We start from the raw sequence: 27,297 nt of genomic DNA on the forward strand, positions 1-27,297 counted from the left end.
TAAGCAGAGATAAACATGGGTGAAAGAGTAGGGGGACATTAGGGGAGGGGGACATGGAAGGAAGGGAAATAGGGAAATTAATGGGAGGGGTAGGGAGACATGGATGGTAAAGGGGACATGCAGGGGAAGGGGGAGATACATGGATGGAAGGGTAGAGGGATATGGAAGTGAGGGGTAGGGGTACATGGAGGGGAATGGGGACATTAAAGGGGAGAGACATGGATGGAAGAGGTAGCAGGACATATAGGGGAGGTGTTAAGAGACATGGGTGGAAGGGGTAGGTGGACATTAGGGGAGGGGGACATGGAAGGGAGGGAAACAGAGAAATGCATGGGATGGGTAGGGGGACATAGATGGGAAAGGGGACATGTAGGGGAAGGGGGAGAGATATCGATGGGAGGGTAGAGGAATATGGAGGGGAGAGGGAGACACATGGATGGAAGTTGGAGGGAGACATGGAAGAAAGGGAAACAGAGACATGGATGGAATGGGGAGGGAGACATGGAGGGCAATGGGGACATAAAGAGGTAGATACATGGATGGAAGAGGTAGCAGGACATATATGGGAGGGGGATGGGACATGGATAAAGGGGGTAAGGGGACATGGATAGGAGGGGGGAAGAGACATGGATGAAAGGGGGATGTCATCCTTCCATTTACACTGTCACCTTCCACACTATCACTTTACACACACTGTCACCATTCCACAGATTGTCACCGTTCTACACACTGTCATCCTCATCGGAGGCAGAGAGGCTAGTGGTAAAGAGCGGCTGATGGCAGAGAGATGGCATAGAGAGGCTAAGGGCAGAGAGGCTACTGGCAAAGAGATGCAGGTGGCAGAGAGATGGTACACAGAGGCTAAGGTCAGAATGGCATTGGCAGGCTGTTTGGGGGCACAAGTGGCTCATTGGCATGATATACAAAATGTATGAATATACTGCTCTTTGGCATGATATCCCAAGTTTATGTATTTACTTTCCATTGGCATGAAATATCAAGTTTATGTATGTATTGCTCATTGCATGATATACCTAATTTTTGTATATTTTGCTCATTGGTATGATATACAAGGTTTATGCATTTAATGCATTAATAGCATTCCCTTTGCCCTCCAGGATATATATGTGTGACTGTGTTAATGTGCTTGTGTGTGTCTTGGAACCATATGAAAATTTGGAACTGGTTAATGAAATCTGTTTATTTATTCCACTACTGAATATAACTGCAATGAAAACTTGCATACATTTAATTTTGTGTTTTTTCATTGGAGATATAGCTAAAACAGCTTGCAAAAGCTGCAGTTCTCTTTTCTGCAATCTTTACAAGCCCTCCCCTTCTAACCCCACCCAGACGTTCAGTAGCTGTCCAATCACAGTTTTCCCAATGCAGCGCAATAAGACATCTTTGCAAGGCAAGTACTCTGAGTAATTGCTGCCTCTTGAGTTTATCTCCACTGAGCTAACCAAACCAGGAAGTAGCAGGACTCCTTGTCTACTTGAAAGCCAGGTGGGTGTAACCAGGTTAATTTAAAAAAGTGCCAATTTCTTTTGAAATCCACACTTTTTGTAAAATAAAAGAGGGGACACACTCTTCACACACAGGCCCGGACTGGCCATCGGGCACACCCGGCAAATGCCCGGTGGGCCGCGGTGGCCAGGGTCTGAGGCCGGCAGGGAGATCACAGAATCTCCCCTGCCGGTCTTTGCAGGGCCGGCCCTATCCGAGCGCCGGCCCTGCAGTAGTCCACAGCGGGCCGGAGGGGAGATCAAAGATCTCCCTCACCTGCCCACATACAGTATATTCCAGCCGCCGGCGGGGAGAGAGTGAGACAGACAGTCTGCCAGCAGAGGAACCCGGAGGAGCTCTAACTTGCAGCTCCGCCGGGTTCCTCTGGCGAGATTCGGAGCGTTGCCATGGCAACGCTCCGGGTCTCGCGAGAGTGAACTCTAGCCCCACAGGCTAGAGTTCACGCACCACTGGACTACCAGGGATGGATGCCAGCAGCAGCAGGATCCGCCTCCCAGGCATAAGGTAAGCAGGGAGGGGGGATATAATCATACAGGTCACAGCAGCCTCACTTACTCACAGACACCCTGCACCCCTAACACTCACAGCACCCTCACTAACACACTCACAGCACTCACATTGCACCCCTAACACTCACATCACACACACTGCACCCCTAACACTCACAGCACACACACACACACACACACTGCACCCCTAACACTCACAGCACACACACACACACACTGCACCACTAAAACTCACAGCACACACACACACTGCACCCCTAACACTCACAGCACACATACACACAAAAACTGCACCCCTAACACTCACAGCACACACATACAGACTGCACCCCTGACACTTATAGCACACACTGCACCCCTGACACTCACAGCACACACACACACACACTGCACCCCTGACACTCACAGCACACACACACACACACACTGCACCCCTGACACTCACAACACACACACACACATACTGCACCCCTGACACTCACAGCACACACACAATGCACTCCTGACACTCACAGCACCCTCACACACACACACACACACACACTTTGCACCCCTGACACACACTGCACCCGTGACACTCACAGCACCCCCACTCACACACACTTCACCCCTGACACTCACAGCACCCTCACACACACACTGCACCCCTGACACTCACAGCTTCCTCACATGCACACACTGCACCCTCACACACAGCTTCCTCACACACACATAGCACCCTGACGCAAACACAGCACCCGCTCACACACAGCACACACACAGCACCCATCACACACAGCACCCTTACCCACATAGCACCCTCACGCAAACACAGCACCCATCACTCACACACACACACACTACACCCCTCACACACACACACTGCACTCCTCTCTCACACACACTACACCCCTTACACACACCCTCACACACACTGCACAATATTCTTTCCTAGCATTTTTGTCTCCTGGTATCCCAACTATGGAGACACCAGAGACAAATTTCAAGCAAACACAGGGCAAGCATGTTATTAAATTTGCTTGCGCTGTGCAGAAGAAATACAGGGTCTTTTTCTCATGCCAGAGCTCTTCAGCAGCGCTCTGCACATGGTCTACCATGGAAGAGCATTGAACCAACATGCTCACTTTCTGGCCCCGCCCCCTTTTTAGTGGCCCGCTGTAATTAAAAAATGCCCTGGCCGAATTTTCTTCCCAGTCCGGCCCTGTTCACACATAAAGCAATTCAGCAAGCTAAAGTTCTTTAGTTGTCTGGAGTGTCCATAAATAATAAACATAGTGATTTAAACATATGTGACTTGGAAGAGTTTGTAGATTATTTTGTGTCTCATTCTAATCAAGTTCTGTGATCAGTCATTAATGTGCAATATTCGCTCTCTCTCTTAGTGTGAGATTTAAACCATATTACAGCTGTAACATGGCATACACATAATCGGCACTTTATCTACTATGTCAATTTTTAAATGTCCATTGGTCTGCAAGAAATTATTTGTATGTGTGTACACTGTACAATATTTTGAACAGTCAGAGAAGAAAACATAGTTTGTTTCCTCCTTTGATATATCAGAGGTAAGAGGCAGGTTTACAGCTGCAGTCATTATTGAGGAATAGTGATGTACCGAACTGTCCGCCGGCGAACAGTTCCCGGCGAACTTAGCGTGTTCGCGTTCGCCGCGGCGGGCGGACACATGCGCAGTTCGATCCGCCCCCTATTCGTCATCATTGGGCAAACTTTGACCCTGTGCCTCTCGGTCAGCAGACACATTCCAGCCAATCAGCAGCACTCCCTCCCTTCCACACCCTCCAACCTCCCTCCCAGCATCCATTTTCGATTCATTCGGAAGATGCATGCTTAGTGAGAGGAGGGAAAGTTTAGCTGCTGCTGATTAGATAGGGAAATTGATAGCTAGGCTAGGGTATTCAGTGTCCACTACAATCCTGAAGGACTCATCTGATCTCTGCTGTAAGGACAGCACCCCAAAAAGCCCTTTTTAGGGCTATAACATCAGGCTGCTTTTTTTTTTCCTGTGTAATGTAATTGCAGGTGCCTGCCAGCTTCTGTGTGAGGTTCACATTGGATACTGTGCCTATTTGCCCAGTGCCACCACTCATATCTGTTTTAACAATAGGTTAAGCTTTACATTTAAAATAAATATTTTTTTTCACTGTAATAGAAGAGCAGTTGCCTGCCTGCCAGCTTCTGTGTGAGGTTGGATGCCTTGCCCATTTGCACAGTCAGTGCCACCACTCATATCTGTTTTAACAATTGGTTAAGCTTTAGATTTAAAATAAATAATTTTTTTTCACTGTAATAGAAGAGCAGTTGCCTGCCTGCCAGCTTCTGTGTCAGGTTGGATGCCTTGCCCATTTGCACAGTCAGTGCCACCACTCATATCTGTTTTAACAATTGGTTAAGCTTTAGATTTTAAATAAATCATTTTTTTCACTGTAATAGAAGAGCAGTTGCCTGCCTGCCAGCTTCTGTGTGAGGTTCACATTGGATACTGTGCCCACTAGCCCAGTGCCACCACTCATATCTGTTTTAACAATTGGTTAAGCTTTAGATTTAAAATAAATTATTTTTTTTCACTGTAATAGAAGAGCAGTTGCCTGCCTGCCAGCTTCTGTGTCAGGTTGGATGCCTTGCCCATTTGCACAGTCAGTGCCACCACTCATATCTGTTTTAACAATTGGTTAAGCTTTAGATTTTAAATAAATCATTTTTTTTCACTGTAATAGAAGAGCAGTTGCCTGCCTGCCAGCTTCTGTGTGAGGTTCACATTGGATACTGTGCCCACTAGCCCAGTGCCACCACTCATATCTGTTTTAACAATTGGTTAAGCTTTAGATTTAAAATAAATAATTTTTTTTCACTGTAATAGAAGAGCAGTTGCCTGCCTGCCAGCTTCTGTGTCAGGTTGGATGCCTTGCCCATTTGCACAGTCAGTGCCACCACTCATATCTGTTTTAACAATAGCTTAAGCTTTAGATTTTAAAGAAATCATTTTTTTTCACTGTAATAGAAGATCAGTTAGTTGTCTGCAAGCGTCTGGGTGTCAGGCCTACTTCAGCGTGTGCTCTGCAGACCTGTGCCAGCGTGCTTTGACAGTTGCCAATCATATCTGGTGTCTCTTTAGCGTGTTTTTACAAAGAAAAAAGGTTTCCAGTGTAAGCTAATAGCAGACAGTCAGTGTCCTTCAAGCGGCTCTGTCAGGCCTTCCTTCAGCGTGTGCCCTGCACAACCCTGCCAGCGTGCTTTGACAGTTGCCACTCATATCTTGTGTCTCTATAGCGTGCTTTTACAACCAAAATTTTGTTTCCACTGTAATAGAAGAGCAGTTGCCTGCCTGCCAGCTTCTGTGTGAGGTTCACATTGGATACTGTGCCCACTAGCCCAGTGCCACCACTCATATCTGTTTTAACAATTGGTTAAGCTTTAGATTTAAAATAAATATTTTTTTTTCACTGTAATAGAAGAGCAGTTAGTTGTCTGCAAGCGTCTGTGTTTCAGGCCTACTTCAGCGTGTGCTCTGCAGACCTGTGCCAGCGTGTTTCGACAGTTGCCACTCATATCTTGTGTCTCTATAGCGTGCTTTTACAACCAAAATTTTGTTTCCACTGTAATAGAAGAGCAGTTGCCTGCCAGCTTCTGTGTGAGGTTCACATTGGATACTGTGCCTATTTGCCCAGTGCAACCACTCATATCTGTTTTGACAATTGGTTAAGCTTTACATTTAAAATAAATATTTTTTTTTCACTGTAATAGAAGAGCAGTTGCCTGCCTGCCAGCTTCTGTGTGAGGTTGGATGCCTTGCCCATTTGCACAGTCAGTGCCACCACTCATATCTGTTTTAACAATAGCTTAAGCTTTAGATTTTAAAGAAATCATTTTTTTTCACTGTAATAGAAGATCAGTTAGTTGTCTGCAAGCGTCTGTGTTTCAGGCCTACTTCAGCGTGTGCTCTGTAGACCTGTTCCAGCGTGCTTTGACAGTTGCCAATCATATCTGGTGTCTCTATAGCGTGCTTTTAAAACCAAAATTTGTTTTTCACTGTTATAGATTGAATAGCAGTTACTTGTCTTCAAGCGGGTGTCTCAGGCCTACAGTGTGTGCTCTGCAGAACTGTTCCAGTGCACATTGCCAATCATATCTGGTGTCTCTATAGCGTGCTTTTAAAACCAAAATTTGTTTTTCACTGTTATAGATTGAATAGCAGTTACTTGTCTTCAAGCGGCTCTGTCAGTCCTTCCTTCAGCGTGTGCTCTGCAGAACTTTTCCAGTGCACATTGCCAATCATATCTGGTCTTACAGTAGCTTGCACGCATAGTACAACTAATCCCAAAAAAATGACAGGCAGAGGCAGGCCACCCCGCAGGGGCCGTCGTGGTCGTGGTGCTGTGATTCCCTTTTGCCCTAGAATAATGCCCAGTTTTCAGAAGCCACGTACCCTGAACTTGAAAAGTTCTGAGGACTTAGTTGACTGGCTAACACAGGACACCCAATCTTGTACAGCCTCAGCTCGGAACCTTGACGCACCATCCTCCTCCAGCTTAGCTTCAGGCACCTCTCAAGATAGCACTCACCCGCCTGCCGCCACCACCAAAACTAGCACCACAGCCGCTTTACTTGGTATGTCAGAGGAGTTATTCACACACCCGTTTGAAGAAATGAGTGATGCGCAACCATTATTGCTAGAGGATGTAGATAACAGGGATATGTCTCAGGCAGGCAGCATTAAACACATGGAGGTACGGTGTGATGATGATGATGTTGTACCCGCTGCTGCTTCCTTTTCTGAGTTGCCAGATACAAGCGAAGCGGTTGATGATGACGATGCGTCCATGGATGTCACGTGGGTGCCCGCTCGGCAAGAAGAAGAACAGGGCGAAAGTTCAGATGGGGAGACAGAGAGGAGGAGGAGGAGACGAGTTGGAAGCAGGGGGGGGTCGTCGCAAGGAGCTAGTGGCACAGTCAGACAGCATGCATCGGCACCCGGGGTCAGCCGGACAGCACGCCAATCAACGCATGCTGTGTCCACCACCAGAATGCCGTCATTGCAGAGCTCAGCAGTGTGGCATTTTTTTTGTGTGTCTGCCTCGGACAACAGCGATGTCATTTGCAACCTGTGCCAAAGGAAACTGAGTCGTGGGAGGTCCAACACCCACCTAGGTACAACTGCTTTGCGTAGGCACATGATCTCACATCACAAACGCCTATGGGATCAACACATGAGTACAAGCAGCACGCCTACTCTAAGCCGCCATCCTCCTCCTGGTCCAGCATCTTCAGCCACGTCAACCACTGCTGTCCTTCTTGCCCCCTCTCAACCATCCGCCACTCCGTCTCCCGCCTTGAGCAGTTCCCGCTCATCTGCCCACAGTCATGTGTCTGTCAAGGACATGTTTGAGCATAAGAAGCCAATGTCACCAAGTCACCCCCTTGCCCAGCGTCTGACAGCTGGCTTGTCCGAACTATTAGCCCGCCAGCTTTTACCATACAATCTGGTTGAGTCTGAGGCGTTCAAAAAATTTGTAGCTATTGGGACACCGCAGTGGAAGGTACCCGGCCGGAATTTCTTTTCACAAAAGGCAATCCCCAACTTGTACTCGATTGTGCAAAAGGAAGTCATGGCATGTCTGGCACACAGTGTTGGGGCATGGGTCCATCTGACCACTGATACCTGGTCTGCAAAGCATGGTCAGGGCAGGTATATCACCTACACTGCGCATTGGGTAAACCTGCTGACGGCTGACAAGCAAGGAATGCGTGGCATTGCAGAGGAGTTGGTGACACCGCCACGAATTGCAGGCAGTCCTGCTGCCACCTCCTCTACTCCTCCTACTCCATCCTCTTCCATAACCTCCTCGGCTGAGTCCTCTTGTGCCGCTGCTTCTTTCTCCACATCAACGGCACCCCCCCAGCTCCCCAGGTACTATTCCACATCCCGGATACGGCAGTGTCACGCCGTCTTGGGTTTGACTTGCTTGAAAGCAGAGAGTCACACCGGACAAGCACTCCTGTCCGCCCTGAACGCACAAGTGGAAAAGTGGCTGACTCCGCAGCAACTGGATATCGGCAAAGTGGTGTGTGACAACGGAAAAAATTTGATAGCGGCATTGAAGTTGGGCAAGTTGACACATGTGCCGTGCATGGCACATGTGTGTAATCTGATCGTACAACGCTTTGTGCATAAGTACACAGGCTTACAGGACGTCCTGAAGCAGGCCAGGAAGGTGTGTGGCCATTTCAGGCGTTCCTACACGGCCATGGCTCACTTTGCCGATATCCAGTGGCGAAACAACATGCCAGTGAGGCGCTTGATTTGCGACAGCCCTACACGTTGGAATTCAACACTCCTAATGTTCGACCGCCTGCTCCAACAAGAAAAAGCTGTTAATGAATATTTGTATGACCGGGGTGCTAGGACAGCCTCTGGGGAGCTGGGAATTTTTTTGCCACGTTACTGGACGCTCATGCGCAATGCCTGTAGGCTCATGCGTCCTTTTGAGGAGGTGACAAACCTAGTCAGTCGCAGTTGTGTGTGTGCGTGTGTATGGCTGTCTGCCTGTGTGTGTGTGTGTGACAGGGTGAAGATTTCTTGCACATGGGTGTGACAGGGTGAAGATTTCTTGCACAGGGCGCCCAAAGGCCTAAGGCTGGCCCTGCGCATGGGTCAGTGGCTCTGCACCAGACTTCCCTCCAATTGATCAAAGTTAAAGGATTTCAAGTGGACTGATTACAATTACAGGGCCTCTAAAGAGTCCTGTATTGTTATTTGTCGTCACTACCTTCCCGCGTCGGGAGTGGGTCATTTGCGCCCCTGCTGCCTTCCTTGCATGTGGTAGCTGTTTGTCAGGGATTTGTCAATCCATATCTGCCAAGTGACCCTATGACAGGGTGAAGATTTCTTGCACATGGGTGTGACAGGGTGAAGATTTCTTGCACAGGGCGCCCAAAGGCCTAAGGCTGGCCCTGCGCATGGGTCAGTGGCTCTGCACCAGACTTCCCTCCAATTGATCAAAGTTAAAGGATTTCAAGTGGACTGATTACAATTACAGGGCCTCTAAAGAGTCCTGTATTGTTATTTGTCGTCACTACCTTCCCGCGTCGGGAGTGGGTCATTTGCGCCCCTGCTGCCTTCCTTGCATGTGGTAGCTGTTTGTCAGGGATTTGTCAATCCATATCTGCCAAGTGACCCTATGACAGGGTGAAGATTTCTTGCACATGGGTGTGACAGGGTGAAGATTTCTTGCACAGGGCGCCCAAAGGCCTAAGGCTGGCCCTGCGCATGGGTCAGTGGCTCTGCACCAGACTTCCCTCCAATTGATCAAAGTTAAAGGATTTCAAGTGGACTGATTACAATTACAGGGTCTCTAAAGAGTCCTGTATTGTTATTTGTCGTCACTACCTTCCCGCGTCGGGAGTGGGTCATTTGCGCCCCTGCTGCCTTCCTTGCATGTGGTAGCTGTTTGTCAGGGATTTGTCAATCCATATCTGCCAAGTGACCCTATGACAGGGTGAAGATTTCTTGCACATGGGTGTGACAGGGTGAAGATTTCTTGCACAGGGCGCCCAAAGGCCTAAGGCTGGCCCTGCGCATGGGTCAGTGGTTCTGCACCAGACTTCCCTGCAATTGATCAAAGTTAAAGGATTTCAAGTGGACTGATTACAATTACAGGGCCTCTAAAGAGTCCTGTATTGTTATTTGTCGTCACTACCTTCCCGCGTCGGGAGTGGGTCATTTGCGCCCCTGCTGCCTTCCTTGCATGTGGTAGCTGTTTGTCAGGGATTTGTCAATCCATATCTGCCAAGTGACCCTATGTAGGGGTAACAGTCCCTATTCTGCTCTGTGTCAGTGTGTATCATGGTCTCTGTGGACAGGGAACAGTCTCTATTCTGCTCTGTGTCAGTGTGTATCAGGGGTTTTGAGGACAGGTGTCAATCCATATCTGCCAAGTGACCCTATGTATATCTGCTGTCAGTACACAGGAAAAGTTTAAATATTTCTTGTTCTACGTTCTCTGCAACTCCACGCACCGACTCATCCAATACGTGAAGATCTGGGGTTTCTCTGACTCTCCTCAGTAGTGTATCAAACAGAGTCTGCACTGTGGTAACACGGACATCTTCAGGACATAACTCAACTATTTGCAGTCTGCAGCTTCTCTTTTTCACGTGTTCTCTTCTTTCTCTTATGCGTATTCTTGTCTATATGCAGGTGGTCTCTTGCCTTTCTTTTAACCAATTCGTTCCTTCCATATGGTTTCAAAAGATCTCTGGCATCATTACTTTCAACGCAAATAATGTCATCATAGTTAGTCTCCTCATTATTCACCGGGAAGAGAGTGTTTGCACTGACTACCCACAGCATGCTCTTGCCATTGCCTACTCCACCTTCAACGACAGGGTGCAAGTCCCAAGGAGAAGGATCATTCACTTTATTATCTGTCTTTATTTCACAAGTAGTGCCTGGAACATCCTCATGGGTCACAAGATGTAAATCTGGACTAATGTCAACCCCAGGGTCTGGAAAATCATCAATTTGAAATTTTTCGAATAATCCCAGTGGGCTGCCACATTCTTCCTCCTCTGATGGTATTAAAGTTTGCAGAGATTCACTATGGGGTGGTGGTCTTCCACCCTCTGCGATACTATGGGCAGGCTACCCGTGACGTCATTACTCACGGCCCTATTTCACGCGGACACTCTGTGTCAGTGTGTATCATGGTGTCTGTGGACAGGGAACAGTCTCTATTCTGCTCTGTGTCAGTGTGTATCATGGTCTCTGTGGACGGTGAACAGTCTCTATTCTGCTCTGTGTCAGTGTGTATCATGGTCTCTGTGGACAGGGAACAGTCTCTATTCTGCTCTGTGTCAGTGTGTATCAGGGGATTTGAGGACAGGTGTCAATCCATATCTGCCAAGTGACCCTATGTAGGGGGAACAGTCCCTATTCTGCTCTGTGTCAGTGTGTATCATGGTCTCTGTGGACGGTGAACAGTCTCTATTCTGCTCTGTTTCAGTGTGTATCATGGTCTCTGTGGACAGGGAACAGTCTCTATTCTGCTCTGTGTCAGTGTGTATCAGGGATCATTAGGATAGGTGTCAATCCATATCTGCCAAGTGACCCTATGTAGGGGGTACAGTCCCTATTCTGCTCTGTGTCAGTGTGTATCAGGGGTTTGAGGACAGGTGTCAATCCATATCTGCCAAGTGACCCTATGTAGGGGGAACAGTCCCTATTCTGCTCTGTGTCAGTGTGTATCAGGGGTTTTGAGGACAGGTGTCAATCCATATCTGCCAAGTGACCCTATGTAGGAGGAACAGTCCATATTCTACTCTGTGTCAGTGTGTATCAGGGGTTTTGAGGACAGGTGTCAATCCATATCTGCCAAGTGACCCTATGTAGGGGGAACAGTCTCTATTCTGCTCTGTGTCAGTGTGTATCAGGGCTGGGCTTTGAGGACAGGTGTCAATGTTTTCTTCCCTTTATGGATTAAAAGCAGACTCTGCATCAACTGTGCAATTTTCCATGGGAGTTTTGCCATATATCCCCCTCTGGCATGCCACAGTCCAGGTGTTAGTCCCCTTGAAACAACTTTTCCATCACTTTTGTGGCCAGAAAGAGTCCCTGTTGGTTTTAAAATTCGCCTGCCCATTGAAGTCAATGGCGGTTCGCCGGTTCGCGAACATTTGCGGAAGTTCGCGTTCGCCGTTCGCGAACCGAAAATTTCGGGTTCGCGACAACACTATTGAGGAACTGTGTAGACTTAGAGTAAGGCTGTGACAGGGAATCTCAATGCAGCATTGCCTGCTCAATGAACAGATGTTATAGTGCTTGCAGTGTCCCTTTAAGAATTCATAAATGGTTGATGTGACATTGTATTTAAGCGGATTAATTTTCTATAAAAGCTAAAGTGAATGCTTGATACTCACAAAAAGCTTGCACATGCAGTTTTTTTTATGAACAAAATGATGCTTCTGCCGACTCTGAGAATGCTTTTCATCAAATGGTCTGAAACATGTGACAAGACAGAAAAGTGCAATTGGAATCATATGTATATGTGTGCAGCCTGTTTCAATCACATGAGAATGTGTCATGTACTGTATGAACGTTGTGAAAATTGTAAGAAGACCTTAGAGCTGTATCCACTGCATGTCTGTGTCAGTGTATACCTTTAGAAAACATGAAAAAAGAGTGGGTGATATATGCATGATCCATGGACAGTTGAGTATGAAGCATTATAAATGCATGGAAAGGTGTTTTGATGGCCGTGAAAAGGCATGAGTAGGATGTTTTAATTGTATTCTATTGTAAGAACAGTTTCCCCTTGAGATTTTAGTCTGGCATCAGAAATCATTATATCTAAAAAGATGACATCTGGCATGTCTTTTATTATGTGTGGTTTTTTTTAAGGGATTTAAATATCATTATCCAAAATCGAAGACATCTGGGCACTTTCTTTTTTACATTAAAAATGTGTTTATTAACAAATCTGAAAACATTTTATATCCATATCATTTTGAGAGCTTTAATGCAATTAGCTTTTAGCAGATTATGAACAGTTAAGCAACTTGGCTTTTACACAGACAGACAAGCAAGCAGACAGATAGAGAGACCTTGGTCAGTGAGCTGAAACAAATTATGCCTAAATAACTGCTTAATCATAAACATACACAAAACAGTATCGGTTATTATGGTTATTTTATCCCAATTATGGCATATATCACACTCTAAGACCTCAAGCAAAATATTTGTTCAAATCACACACTATTCACTTAACCCCTTAAGGACCAAACTTCTGGAATAAAAGGGAATCATGACATGTCACACATGTCATGTGTCCTTAAGGGGTTAAAGGGACACTCCAATTTAAGCTTAAATTAAAGCTAATAAGCTCAAACATCTGTGTTTAGTTTCTTTTCTTTTAATTCTGTGTAATTGTCCTGCAGTGCTGTAAAATGTTTGGCTGATTTCAGCAGTGTAACCAAGCCTCTTTAGTCGACCCCCTCAACGAGTTTTTCCATAGAGGTCTGATAGAATTGTTTTTGCCAATCATTTTTTTTTTATTATTGAGGCATAAGCATAACAGATTGTTTGTGGCTTTTGCTGCACAGCCCTCCGTGGTTGTGAGTGGTATAGGAGACATTTACCCAGGGTGGTTACCAGCCTGGGAAGGCACTTCCGTTGGGGTGTAGTGTGGGTTGCAGCAAAGGGTCCCAGCCTGGGATCCTGAAGACAACAATCACCAGTCGGCTGATGCGAGGCAGGTGAGTATAATGAGGGTCGCTGGCTCTTTCGTTGCAAGAAGCTCTTGCACCGCCGGTCATACCTAGCGAGGATTGCTTTCAGTTGTGGGGATGGTGCAGTGCCACATGGCCAATCTGCCATCTTGAGGTGTAGGTATCCGTGCCCCTTTATGTCGAAGCTATCTGTGTCAGGCCAGAATTGCAGCCTCCTACAGAGGGACCGGGATAACCCCCACCGGCCCAAGGGTGGGGGGTGAATGGGATCAGCACAAAACAATGGCCGTCCAACTCACTCGCTACCTAAGTAGGTCTCAGTCATTGTGGGGGTTCAACAACCCCCATATCTGGGCTCATTCCCAACACCAGCTGTTGTACGTACAATAAGCCTCAAGTTCCTGGCTCCAGAGGGGTATGAGCAGCCGATATTGCAGTGAAAAGCCACAACTTTCAGGAGCTGCAGCTCTGTGCAACTAGTCAGCATGGCAGTCAGACCCCATCCCTCCAATTGATTGAATTTTTATGGTCACTGTATAGACAAAGTCATTCTGCTTCTCCTGCAACTGGAATGTGTTAAATACACGTCATAGAGAGCTCATTTTAGGTGCCAGGTTGTTAAAACTGAAATGTCATTTATGTGAACTGATATTTATAAAAAAAAAAAAAAAACTAATTCAAATGTAATTTAACAAGCTTCAATCACAATTGTTTGTATGCTGCAAATTATTTTTCTTTTCTTTTGCAAGGAGTCAAGAAAAGTACATTAAGAAAAATCTGTAGCAATGAGTGAGTGCTTTCCTTTATATAAAATATATACAATGGAATAAAATGTACAGGGATTCAAGCAACATAAGGGCCACAACTTGGAGATCATCATGTCACTACACAGTGCAATAATATATTAATGACCAACAATGCAGCCAGCAGCTTTCTTTGACCTTTGTGATTAAAGCAAATGTGGTTGTTAAGCTTCTTTTGATATACCCTTGAACAGGCATTAACAGAATCACTACACATACAACTCTTACTTGGCTTTACAAAGCAAGGTATTAACCTTCCTCTTGCAAAAGACACCATATCCTTGTTGATTATTATTATTATAAATATTTTTGTAAAATTCTAATTTTTTGAGACATAAAAAATTTAAACATTACTGACAAGTATACAACTGCTTATCATGTCACAAGAACATAAACGAAAATAAAAGATTTGTATATACAAATAAAATCTAATTTTTTGTAACGTTAAAGGAACACTACAGGGTCAGAAACACAAACATGTATTCCTGACCCTATTGTGTTAAAACCACCATCTAGCCCCACTGTCATTATGCCTCCCAAAGGATACCTGACAAAAGGATATGGCAGGTATCATGTGAAGTAATAATACACCGCAAGTTTTGCCAAAAAAAAAGCAGTGCAAATACAGGTAAATACAAACACAAATAAATACCGCCAGCAAAAGTCCTAGAGTATGTCCAGTATGAAGCAAACGTGTTTCAGCCCTAGATGGGGCCTTCCTCAGTGCTATCCAACAGGTCCATTTTGAGGATTTAAATACCCCTCTTGATGTGCTTGAACTGTTCCGGCTGTAGCTCGAGTCCGTTGCTGGTTTTGTCACTTCCGGCGTGTCGTAGTCATGTGACTTCCGGTTTGGCGCGGTCACATTGCGTCCCACCATGCATTCCAAGCTGACTTGATACACAAGCATGGTGGAATAGGTCCTTATGAAGTCGAAAAAGGTCCATCGTAATTGTGGGCACTTGCCCATATGTTCGAATAGAATCAAAAGGAGACAAAGTGAAAATAAATGAGAAATGGCTATATCATTATAAAAACTGCAAAAGGAATAATAATAATAATAATAATAAAACTAGACCTAAGTAAAATGGAAATTAAATATAAAATATTTAATGGAAAGAGATAAAACCACCTCTGCTGCGGTGCATCAGCCTGAACAGGAGGCCGGGAGCGGAGAGATGAGTGAGGGTAGTGGGCCACATTCGGGCACTCTACTGCCTCATGTTCAAAAAAACCTTGCTTTAAGCCCACCTTGGCCGAGGGCTAATAAGGGCAAGACCCTAACACACTGACCACACGGGCTGGAGATCATCGCTTCTAGCGACAGCACAACATCTGGGCCTTCTGTCTCCCCACTATGGTGCAGGACTTGATCTCTTTGACCCCCCAAGTCCGTGGATCACTGGTGTTGGCCTGTATACCGGCCTGGGGCTGGAGGGATGTCCACCTTTGCGCTCACTCTACTGAACTTCGTGACTCGTGCCTGCCAGCAGCTGGCATACGTTGACTGCCCACACACTAGGAATTGGTTGAAGATGGATGGAGTTCCTAGCTGCCATCTGGCGCACTATGGCGATCCCGACATCCTGGATATCACCTAAGCTTCATTATATTATGGTGGACTTTTTTTTTTTTGGTACTAGCCTTAAGCATTTTAGTTTATTTGGTTACAATTGGTTGGCGATGCTTAGCTCACATAGTGGTGTCTGCTCTACACGTGAATTTTCATCAGTGGATCCAGTGGCACCATACTAAAACACACTGAATGTAGCATCACTAATATTATTTCGGCATGTCTAGTAATTAGACTGGTCTCTCTATGCAGTCTGCATATATATTGAGCCCTGAAACCCCTAACCCTTATATGACACAATGCTATGGCCTGCTTGTGGAGTGGGATCATTTCTGGTGGTGTCTAGACTTACTTATCTCAATTGCTCTATAAGCATTACAGATACATGCAATACACTTATCTGTTCTATTTTGGTTTAGTAATATGCTTTATTTCTCTGATGACCCAGTGGTCCAATTAATTATGCTAGCTATTTGGTATTTCCTTGCCTGTTTCATACACTCTTAAAGCTTCCTTATGTTTTACATGCCTAGTTAACTTGACACACTTATGATAAACATTATCCTTACCTAAATGCTAGACATGTTTGCCTTAGCCTGCTCTCATTTATAATTACTAAAAAATGTGCTGCACCATCGACTGCCCTTTACTGTTTCATTATGTATACTGATTCTCTTGCTACTGCTGTTGACTCTTTGTTCCTCTGAAGCACAAAAAAAACAAAAAACAATCGTTTTTTAAAAAATATAAAGAAAAAAGAAAGAAATACAGGAAAATGAGTCCTAGAAAACTATTATCGGTCCTTAGAGCGACTGATTTTAATATAATGCCTAGATCTACATTGCAGGTGCCCCTGCTGGCAGCCACACTTTTCTCAGGCTCCTGACCTCTGCAGGAATTATCTTAATTTTAACCTCCTTAATTCATCACAAATATTTCAAGGACCAATATCGACTCCGCATATCACACAACTGGATTTACCAAAATTGAACGGATGGTATTACTAAACTGAGATACACAACGGATTGAAATATACTATATCACTGGACCATCTTACTACCAGGAAGAGATATCTTTAGGTGAACACCACAAACAAGGTACATGTAAACTAAAAAACGACTCACCTCCAAAACGAATTGATGAAAACTATTTTACTAAAACACATTGGTTTTGAACTCCTGTATAATCTGACCTGCATGCATGCTCTCTTGTGCGTAGGTAGAGGGCAAGTGTGTATGGGCATAATCCTTCACCATTGATAAACCACCCCAACCGCTTATTTCCCAAAATGAACTACAACAGACATGCTTTGGATTAAAGTAGGCCACAGCTTTATTAAAATATAAATCTTTAAACTTCAACTTTATAACATAAAACACTATATACATTATTACTCAGTAAATAGATATGTCACTGAGTACCACCTTGTCAACCAAACATAACTTAGGGCAGCTGCCCCCCTCCACTCATTCCAAGGCCTTTTCTTGAGCCTTCCATTTCGTAATGCTAACCACTAGCCGCTTATTGGCTCATTGGGCACGTCCGTTATCCATAACTGTACCTGAGGTTAGGGGAGGGACAGCCCTACCCATCCACTTTCCACGGACCACTGGTCCAACCCCCGATTGACAAGGGCCATATCCACATGCCCGCTGGGCTCCCACAATGCCTGCTGGGCATCCGTATGCCCGCTGGTCTCCCACCATGCCTGCTGGGCGTCCACATGCCCGCTGGGCAAACAATCTGTGACAGACAAATCACACAGACAAACAAACATGAAACAAATAATGGAGATGGAGGGTAGGAAACTGTTCCCAACTGATAATTAAGATGACTGCCACCCTGTAAGATGGCGACCTATTTATACTAGCCCACCCATCTTCCCCCACACTACTCCACCCACATCCCAAGACCACTTTACCACATTCCTCTGTATAAACTCCCCTCTCACTCACATGTACCTGTTCTGCTTAGTCCTTGCCTGGTTTCTCAGGGTCTTATCTGTTATCTACAATGCAGGCTAAAGTGCAAAATCTCACACCTCACTCTGAATCCTATAGAGCATGGCAATGAAACCAGCCCTTACTGCTAACATTCCCACAAAAACTAGAAGCAATTTTAACTCCTTCACTGATGAGCGAATGATCACCTATACTCTCTCATATCTGTATTCCCTAACTCCCCAAAAAGCAGTCGCTGCACTCAATTCCTCGCTAGTGGTTACCCTTAAATCACTTGGCATCTTCAAAGGGACTGACAGGGGCTGTCGTGGAGGAAAATCAAAACTTAAAGTTCAATCTCCTGACACTATCACAGCTGCTCCACCAGCAATCCCAATTTTAAGTGATTCAACATAGAAGCCACAAAAAACCTCTTTGTGTGATCCCCATTAGAAGACACACTGTTTCCAAGGTACAGAGCAAAAACTCAGAATCCCAAGACTGTCCTATCAGATCAATTCTGTGCAATGCCAGATCAATAAGAAACAAAACAGCTATAATTGCCAACCTTATTGAAACATGCAAATTAGCATGCATTACAGAATCCTGGCTAGATAAAAATGTGGGGCCTATTCTAGAGGCAGCTATTCCAGGCAATTACATGGTGTTCCACCGCCTGAGATAAGATCGCAAGGGAGGTGGAGTTATGATCTGTGCGAAATCATCCTTAAACCCCAGACCAAGATTAGTCCACAAACCCCAATCTTTTGAATGCGTAGCTGCCAGCCTCTCAATAGATAGAGGATTCCGGATACTATTAATATACAGACCCCCAAGGAGATGGGAAGAGACTTATTCAGAAACTCTCAGACCCTTTTGGCTGGCTTAATCCTTGAACACCCAAGATGGCTTATATTGGGAGATTTCAACACTTGGATTGATGACACCTTATCCCTGCTTGGGCAGGATCTCCTTAGCTTGATGAGTGCACACGGCGTCACATAAATCATCGCCACTTCCACCCACAGGAAAGGTCATACACTTGATCTAGTGTTCCAGTCTAGTGTCACCAGTAACTATAAATCCAGTTGTTTGGTCAGACTGCCACTCTATTCACTTCTCCATTGTATCACAATAAGCCAGACCCCAGCCTCAGAACCTGGTCAAACACCGCTCATTAAAAGGCGTGATGCCATTGGATGTGACATCACATATGGATCTATGTGAACTAATGGGCACCTGTGAAGACCACAGATCCTTAGTCCAACTCTACAACAAAACCATGAGAGATACCCTAGAAAGCATTGCACCAACACGCAAATGCACTGTCAAAACCCACAACAATGCACAGTAGTTTGATAGCACCATCAGAGAAATGAAGAGAACAGTCTGTAAACTGGAGAGAAAGTGGTGCAGGACACATGATCCAGATGATAAAACCACTCTTCCGAAACATGTAAATGAATATCAATTCAAGATAACTCCGAAAATATCTTCATTTTTATCACGTGAAATTGCACTATCCCACAATAGACCCAGGCAACTGTTTCGCACTGTAGAAAGGCTCTGCAAACCTGCATGGATGCATATCCCCACCACCTTTTCTCAGGATAAGTGTGAAGCAACTCAGCTTATATCTGCATGCATTGAAACACTCGCCCCAGCCCTCACAAAAATAGTGCAGTGTTCACTAAAAACTGGAGACTACCTAGATCCTCTAAAAGAAGCTGTGGTAAAACCACTCCTAATGAAACCTTTATTAGACCCAGACTGCATGGCAAATTACAGAACAGTATTCAACCTTCCATTTCTGGGGAAAATAATTGAAAAAGTAGTGGCAACTCAACTGGAGGGCCATCTATCAAGCTTAAACATCTTTGATCCTTTCCAGTCAGGTTTCAGATGCTGCCACAGCACTAGTCCAAGTGCTAAATGATCTTCTTATGGCAAGAGACAAAGGTGGTTACTCCATCCTAATCCTCTTGGATCTCTCAGCTGCATTTGACACCATTGACCACAGGATTGTAACAGAGCACTTGCAGCACATCTGTGGTCTAGGAGGCACAGTCCTTAATTGGTTTAAATCTTTCCTCACTGGTAGATCACAGAGAGTAACATCAGGATCAAGCTCATCGGCACCAACAGAACTGGCCTGTGGAGTTCCACAAGGATCCATCTTGTCTCCCATGCAATTCACAATTTACTTGCTACTACTGGGGGACATCATTAGGCAACATGGCCTAAGGTATAATTGTTATGCGCATGTGATGACACACAACTCTACTTCTACTTTGCTCCAGATACCCAACAGACCCAACATGCCGCATCAACAGTTGCTTAGCAGACCTCATAATATTGATGAATGCTAACTGGCTTAAAGTGAACCTGGACAAAACATAGTTACTCTTGGTGGGGGGACCCCGGTCAACAAAAATATCCCATGATCACCCAACTGGTCTGGAGCTTGGAGGCTCTGAACTCATCAGTTCATCAACTTTGGAGTGCTGATTGACTCTGGACTATCATTTAAACAGCAGATTTTTCCGTAATAAAATCTGCCTACTTTCATCTGAAAAACATAGCCAGGATACAACACTTAATTCCACCAGTCGATATGCCAACATTAATCCATGCATTTGTATCCTCTTGGCTAGATTACTGCAATGTATAGAAAAATAACTCCATCGCCTTCAGACTGTACAAAATGCAGCAGCCAGACTACTGACCAATCAAACTCGCTCCTGCCATATAACACCTATTTTCCACTCCCTTTATCAGCTTCCAATTAAATGGCGAACAGATTTTAAAATTGGCCTGCTAACCTTCAAAGTCTTAAAGAATCAAGGCCAACAGTACATGAAAGTTCCTCACACCCTAAATTCCATCCCGTTCACTTCGGTCAGCCAGCAAATCCTTCCTGTCAGTGCCAAGAATAAAGACAGGCTCAGGTTCCATTCAGTCACGCTGCCCTTACCTTCTGGAACTCTTTACTGTGCGCAATCAGAGAGGCACCATCTTTACACACTTTTAAAAAAAAAGCTAAAGACCCACCAGGCATTCAGTCCGTTCAGCTGTCCTTCAGAAACTCCTAACTTTTATGTCTTTATGTTTGTATACTTGTAAAGTACTTTGAGTCTCACAGGGATAAACGCACTATAAAAATGGCAAATTAATTATTATTATAGAATAGGAAAAATTTCAAACAAAATAGTTTAGACAAACAGGCTAAGGTCCACTGATTGTAGAAGGTACCGAATCAATAATGCCAAACTGGGTCAAGAAAGTCAAAGATAACCAATAACAAGCTGAGTCAAATACCAGGGAATCAAGGCAAAAACCGAAGTAGACACTACTGGGTTATCATAACTGGGCATTGGGATAAGCTACAGCAGGGTTTATATAGGAACTGAACTAGATCTGAGCACGCCAGATGGGCGATTCTGATTAATCAGAATCAGATACAGAAATATCATTGCCACCTCACATCCACTGATGCACCAATGGTGTGTGGGGTATGATTGAATTGGTTTTGACTGCCGTCACTTTTCTCTTTGCAAAACTACACAAGATCCAGACCTATGAGTGAGTCTCTTATTATTAGAAACAGGACTATAATTTCCAGAGCTCCTGATGGATGTAACTATGTCGGAGCCATTTCTTTGCATGTTAATACATACTACTGCATCAAAATGGCACTGATTATTGCCAAGAGTCAATAGTGCCTCTACCCTATATATTTGTTGGGACCATTACCTGGTTCACAGTGGGTGGGATTGGAGACAGAAGTGTAGTTCTCTAATGGGATAATCAACTATGTGCCTGAGTCAGAGAGGTGTTATAGACATGCTGTGGTGTGTGATTGCTTTTAACACAAGGTGAGTACAACTAATTATAGGGTTTGTCATGACACTCTCACACAAACAGAATATTCTATATGACAGTAGCACTACTGAAACGCTATGGAAAGCAAGGCAAACTTATGACTCAACCACTTCTCAGCATTTATGTTTGCATGCGTATCTATATAATCCTTGTACCTAAATATCAGTTTCTTTCCATCAATGCTGATTTCCAGGTACGTCAAGACACCCACTCCAACTAGTACAGTTTTTATTACAAGTAAGCTCTGAAAGATATAAACCTGAGCTCAGTTATTCAAATTTTGACTATATTTTCTTTGTCTCTATGTCTTTTCACACAAACACGACTTGCAATGCTGTATTTTACTAAGACAGATCTTTTCTTTCTACATTAGTTCATCTGTTCATTCCATCAGCAATTGCTTTCACATGTCAAACCTGACATACTCCGTTCAGGAAGGATACATCATTTTTCTCCAGAATAAATTGTCCCATCAGTAAAAAACAACTAACATTTTCTTCATGCTAAAAAAATGATGTTACTTCCTTATTCTTTTCTGCAAATGATAAATGTTTTAAATTAAATGCTGAATAGGAGGTAAACAATGTATGAATCAAGCCTGATTTTTTCATAAACCACAGTAGGCAACTGCCCATGGGTGCACATTGGACAAAGACACTTACATACAGTAGAAAGAAAAAGTTCCAAACCCTGCTTTTTTGCCCTCTCTAACTAACAAATGAATCTCACCAACTTAAATGTGCATTTGAGGTGAGATTTAGAGTTATGGTGAGGGGTTTGAGTTAGGGCAGATTGCTACAGCTCCATATCAAGAATAAGTCTTGAGACTATTGTCATGATCTTGTGCAGGTCAGATAGGAGACTTATGCCAGGGTTGAACTGTACTTCTGGTACTTTATTAGTGATTTTTGACATATGAATAGAGATGTCGCGAACATAAAATTTTCCGTTCGCGAACTTCCGCAAATGTTCGCGAACCGCCATAGACTTCAATAGGCAGGCAAATTTTAAAACCAACAGGGACTCTTTCTGGCCACAATAGTGATGGAAAAGTTGTTTCAAGGGGACTAACACCTGGACTGTGGCATGCCGGAGCTAACTTAAGGTTAGTTGGGTGTAGCCTTTTGTAGCTGAAGCAAGTAATTAAACATGTGCAGGTGAGACTCCAGAACTAGAGGCAAGGGAGGCCACTAGTGGTAAATAATAACATCAGAGCAGGAACTTGTTTTAAAGGAACATAAGTCTTGTTCATCAGGATATGATCCTGACAACTATATTGCACACACTGATGCTTTAGTTCTCAAATCAGTAGTTCTCCTCTCCGCTTTGGAACACAATAGTGATATGTCCAAATCCTGGTCTGCTGGTGTGCATTGAGGAGTGGGTTGGATACCACTTCACTACAGAACATTAAAAGTGAAGGATTGTGCTTGCAACAACATCGGCCTCGATTTAATATTTTTGGATAAGCTTTTGAAATAATTTCATATTTTTTGATAAACTTTTAAAATGATTTAATATTTAGAAAAATACTTTAATATTTTAATAAATGGATCTTTTTTGATAAATTGATATATTTATTATATGTTATATTGTTTGAAATTGGTATATTTTGAAATAAATCATTGTCGAATTTCATAGATAGATAGATAGATTTATAGATAGCTAGACATAAAGACAGGTCATTGTTTATGCCTTATCAAACTTTTTATAATTAAAGTTTACATTCTTTCAGTCCAATAAGACACACATTTTTTATTTTATTTGATTTTCCAGCCCCAGGCTATGACACACTTTCTCATCTAATGGCAGAAGCTCAATAGCTTCCTGACTGGAATCAGGCTTAGTCAAATCCTTTCTAATTCTACACGCTGAATCATACTGATCTGCTCCTGCTACGGTCTTCAACTTCAGAATTCTATGTGATAACTGATGAGATTGTACAGAGCCCTTTTAAAGTAATCACTTTGGTTAAAGAAAAGTTTCAAAATGACAACTTGGTGCATTACACTGTCTACCTGAACAACATGATTTGACGTTTGCTTAACAAAATGAAGAGAAATCTTTTGAATGAATGCTGATCTCTAATAACAGTACACACAATATGTGAAAAAGCAATTGTTTCCCCTGCAGGTACCCTTGTGGCTTTTACGTTTTGTCAGAATGCAGTTCTAGTGTACAGATATTCTAGGTTCTAGTGCAACTGTATATGCTTGCTATAGGTTTCTCTAGCAGAACAAGTCATTTAAGGGGTTAAAGGAATAATAACCCGTGATATTTGTTTATAAAAGAAATGTTTGTGGACACATTAAAAGTAAAAAAAAAAAAATATATATATATATATATATATATATATATTTATTTTGAATATTAGTAAAAAAAAAATAAAAAAAATTGTAAAGAACACATTTTGTAACTTTGTGTGCAACTGCAATAATTGGTTTGCCTGAATGTATTAAATAAGTAAAACCAAATTCTGGAAATACACATCAGATCATAAGCATAAAGAAAATAATCCTATATTACTGGAATTTATTTATTTATTTTTAATATGGATTACAATGCAGGCAGGGACACCATGTACAAGGATTGGACAGCTCAACATATCTTGGTGATGTTCTTTTGCACAAAGTACTTTGATCTGCAACTTATTTCCTGTGGTGTAGTATTTTATTTTAGTTCTAAGTTTATTCACTAAGTGTACGTTTTATAGTTCTATACCTCCTGTGTCTGGTAAACTGAACATCATTAACCCCTTACGGATCAATCTTAATTTGTTTGCTTTTCAGTTATGGACCAAAGCAATTTCCATCTTTCTCATTTACTGCAACAGAAAATTCTATACGATTTAGTTAGGGAAAAATGTCTTTAATTTAATTTTATGTGACAAATACCTTTGTTATAAAACAGAAAAAAAAAGCACAAAAATGCAACAGAAATGGAAACAGAAGAGGAAAGTACACTAAGAGAGGCGGGGGAGGAGAGTAGAGACCACTGAGGAGGGATGGGGGGGGAGGGGGATAGGAGAGACGACTAAGGGACAGAGAAGAAGAGGAGAGACCACTAAGGGGCAGGGGAGAGCTCTATGGGACGCAAGGGAGAGCTCTAAAGGACAGGGGGCAGGGGAGAGCTCTAAAGGGGAGGGGGGTTAGGAGAGAGCACTAAGGAATGGGGAGGAGCACCAAGGGTGGTGTAGGAGAGAGCACTAAGGAATGTGGGGGGGTGGGGGAGAACCAAGGTGGAGGGGTAGGAGAGAGCACTAGGAGACAGGAGGGGAGAGCTCTAAGGGACAGGATGGGAAAGCACTAAGGGACAGGAGGGAAGAGCACTGTAGCCCCACAGGATAGAGTTCACTTACCAGTGGACTACCAGGGATGGCAGCAGCATGGTACCCCCTCACTACAAAAGGTAAGAAGGGAGGGGGCTATTAACTAAATGCCCCCCCACCCCCACACAATACACACAAACAGCACCCACACACACACAGCACACACTAACAGCACCCTCACACATACAGCACCCATACACACACAGCACCCTTATACATACACACACAGCACACACACTAACAGCACCCTCACACTAACAGCACGCTCACACACACAGCACCCTTACACACACAGCATCCTTACACATACACACACACACAGCACCCTTACACAGCACACACACACAAACAGCACCATCACACATACAGCACCCACACACATAGAGCACCCCCACATACATACACGGAGCTGGACTGGGACACCGGGACACCGGTGGGCTGTCGGCACCTGGGGCCGGACAGAAAGCTGTCTGTGCTGGCGGCTGCAGGGGGGAGCTGGCTGTTCTGGCTGCCGCAGGGGGGAGCTGGCTGTGCTGGCTCTGCTCCCCCGCCCTTGCACGCTACTTAATGAGACCAGTCTCATTAAGCTGCGCGCTGGGGAGCAGAAACAGCACAGCCAGCTCCCTCGGCGGCTGCCAGAACAGCCAGGAGCCAGCTCCCCCCTGCGGACGCCAAAACAGCTCCCCCCTGCGGCCACCAGCACACCTGGCCGGTCACACACAGGTAGCTATATTATGTGTCCGTGTGAGTGTATGTGTGTGTGTGTGTGTCTGTCATGGTGTGTGTCTGTCTTTCATGGTGTGTGTCATGGTGTGTGTTTGTCTGTCATGGTGTGTGTGTGTCTTGGTGTGTGCATGTGTGTCATGGTGTGTGTCTGTCTGTCATGGTGTGTGTCTGTAATGGTGTGTGTGTCTGTCATGGTGTGTGTGTCATGGTGTGTGTCTGTCATGGTGTGTGTGTGTCATGGGGTGTGTTTGTGTCATGGTGTGTGTCTGTCTGTCATGGTGTGTGTCTGTCTGTCATGGTGTGTGTCTGTCTGTCATGGTGTGTGTGTCCTCTCCTGGGCAGGAGCTAACCCAGCGGGTGCCTTGAAACAAGGTAAGTATTCAGCGGCATTCCACTTGCAATGTTGGAGTGCCACCCTGCTCTCCGGCTCTGCCTGTAGGGTATATTGGGGCCGACTTGAGCTGAGCAGGTATTGGTACTTCTGCTACAGATTCCATTCCTTGTCTGGCCCTAGATTGACAGCACTAGGGAGATCAAGCCAGGCTTCCCTATACTCATGTATGTCCCAAAAACGTGACTCTCCTGCACTCCCGAACTCCGGTCCAGATCCCCAACCGCCCCCGCAGGAATACCAGGAGGAGGAGGTAAGCAATCCCTCCCCTCCAATTCCCAACTGGGTCCTAGGGTTAGTGGATAGGACTACAATACCCACGGACCCCCTTCCAGCAGAAGAGCTGGCATCAGGGCAGAGCACCGCTGGCCTCTGCCCTACCTACCCCCTTGTTACAGGGCAGGACTACGTACTAGTCCCTCCAGCAGAAGCGCTGGCACCAGAAACAGAGCGCAGTTGGCCTCTGCCCTCCCCTTGTCCTTAATACAGGAACTGGCAACCCTCTTAACTACCTAGCTGTAATGCTGGCTGCGGGGCAGAGCACCACTGGTCTCTGCCTACCAAGTATCACCAACTACAAGCCGGAGAGCTACTGAGCATCCAGGAGTATCCAATGTCCACTAGACCGCTGGGGACAGACAGGACAAAGCTGGACACCAAAGGCCTGCAGGTCTTGTATTTGCGTACGGGTGGGCTACTCGATTAACTCAGGTGCCGACCGACAGGAGTCTCCCCTTGGGAGGGAAAAGATGTGTCGAAAGTAGCCTCGCCACTGGCTTTTGGTAGAGCCTGTTTGGCAGCCTCCTACCCAGTGACTATGCCCACAGTGATAAAACTTGGTTTAAATCACTGTTTGTGCCTTTTTGGACTTGTGAAGCAGCACTTTGAATTCTCAAAGCAATTTGAATCGACACTTCCAATTACTAAACAAACTGCATGAACCAAGACCACCCTGGATCTTGTTAACACCTATTAACAACTTGGAAAGTTTCTCACCACAGTGTTCTAATTGTTAGTCTGGGTGGCCGCAATTCCTATGGAGAGGTGGGGGCCATCTTGTTCGCATCTTGTTTCTTGTTTGGGCATGAATCTCATGGAACTAAAATCGGATACAGAAACTCCCAAACACTGCTGGACTTCCATCATCGCCTGTGTTTGATTCTATTCAACTTAGAAATGCACTGTTTGGTGAGATCATTCGTCTGGACGAAGGGAACAAGCTCCAGGGTAAGACTACTGACTCTGTTCGGTAGTTTGTTCATTTTCAAACTACAGAACTAGACCAACTGCAAGCCCTAATTCTCCGGAACTGTTTTTGGCATGGGACCATGCCTGCGGTTGGTCAAATACATGACTTCCTTAAAATGTCTGAAC

Source organism: Pelobates fuscus, chromosome 4, assembly GCF_036172605.1.
Source record: "Pelobates fuscus isolate aPelFus1 chromosome 4, aPelFus1.pri, whole genome shotgun sequence".
Classification (NCBI taxonomy): domain Eukaryota; kingdom Metazoa; phylum Chordata; class Amphibia; order Anura; family Pelobatidae; genus Pelobates; species Pelobates fuscus.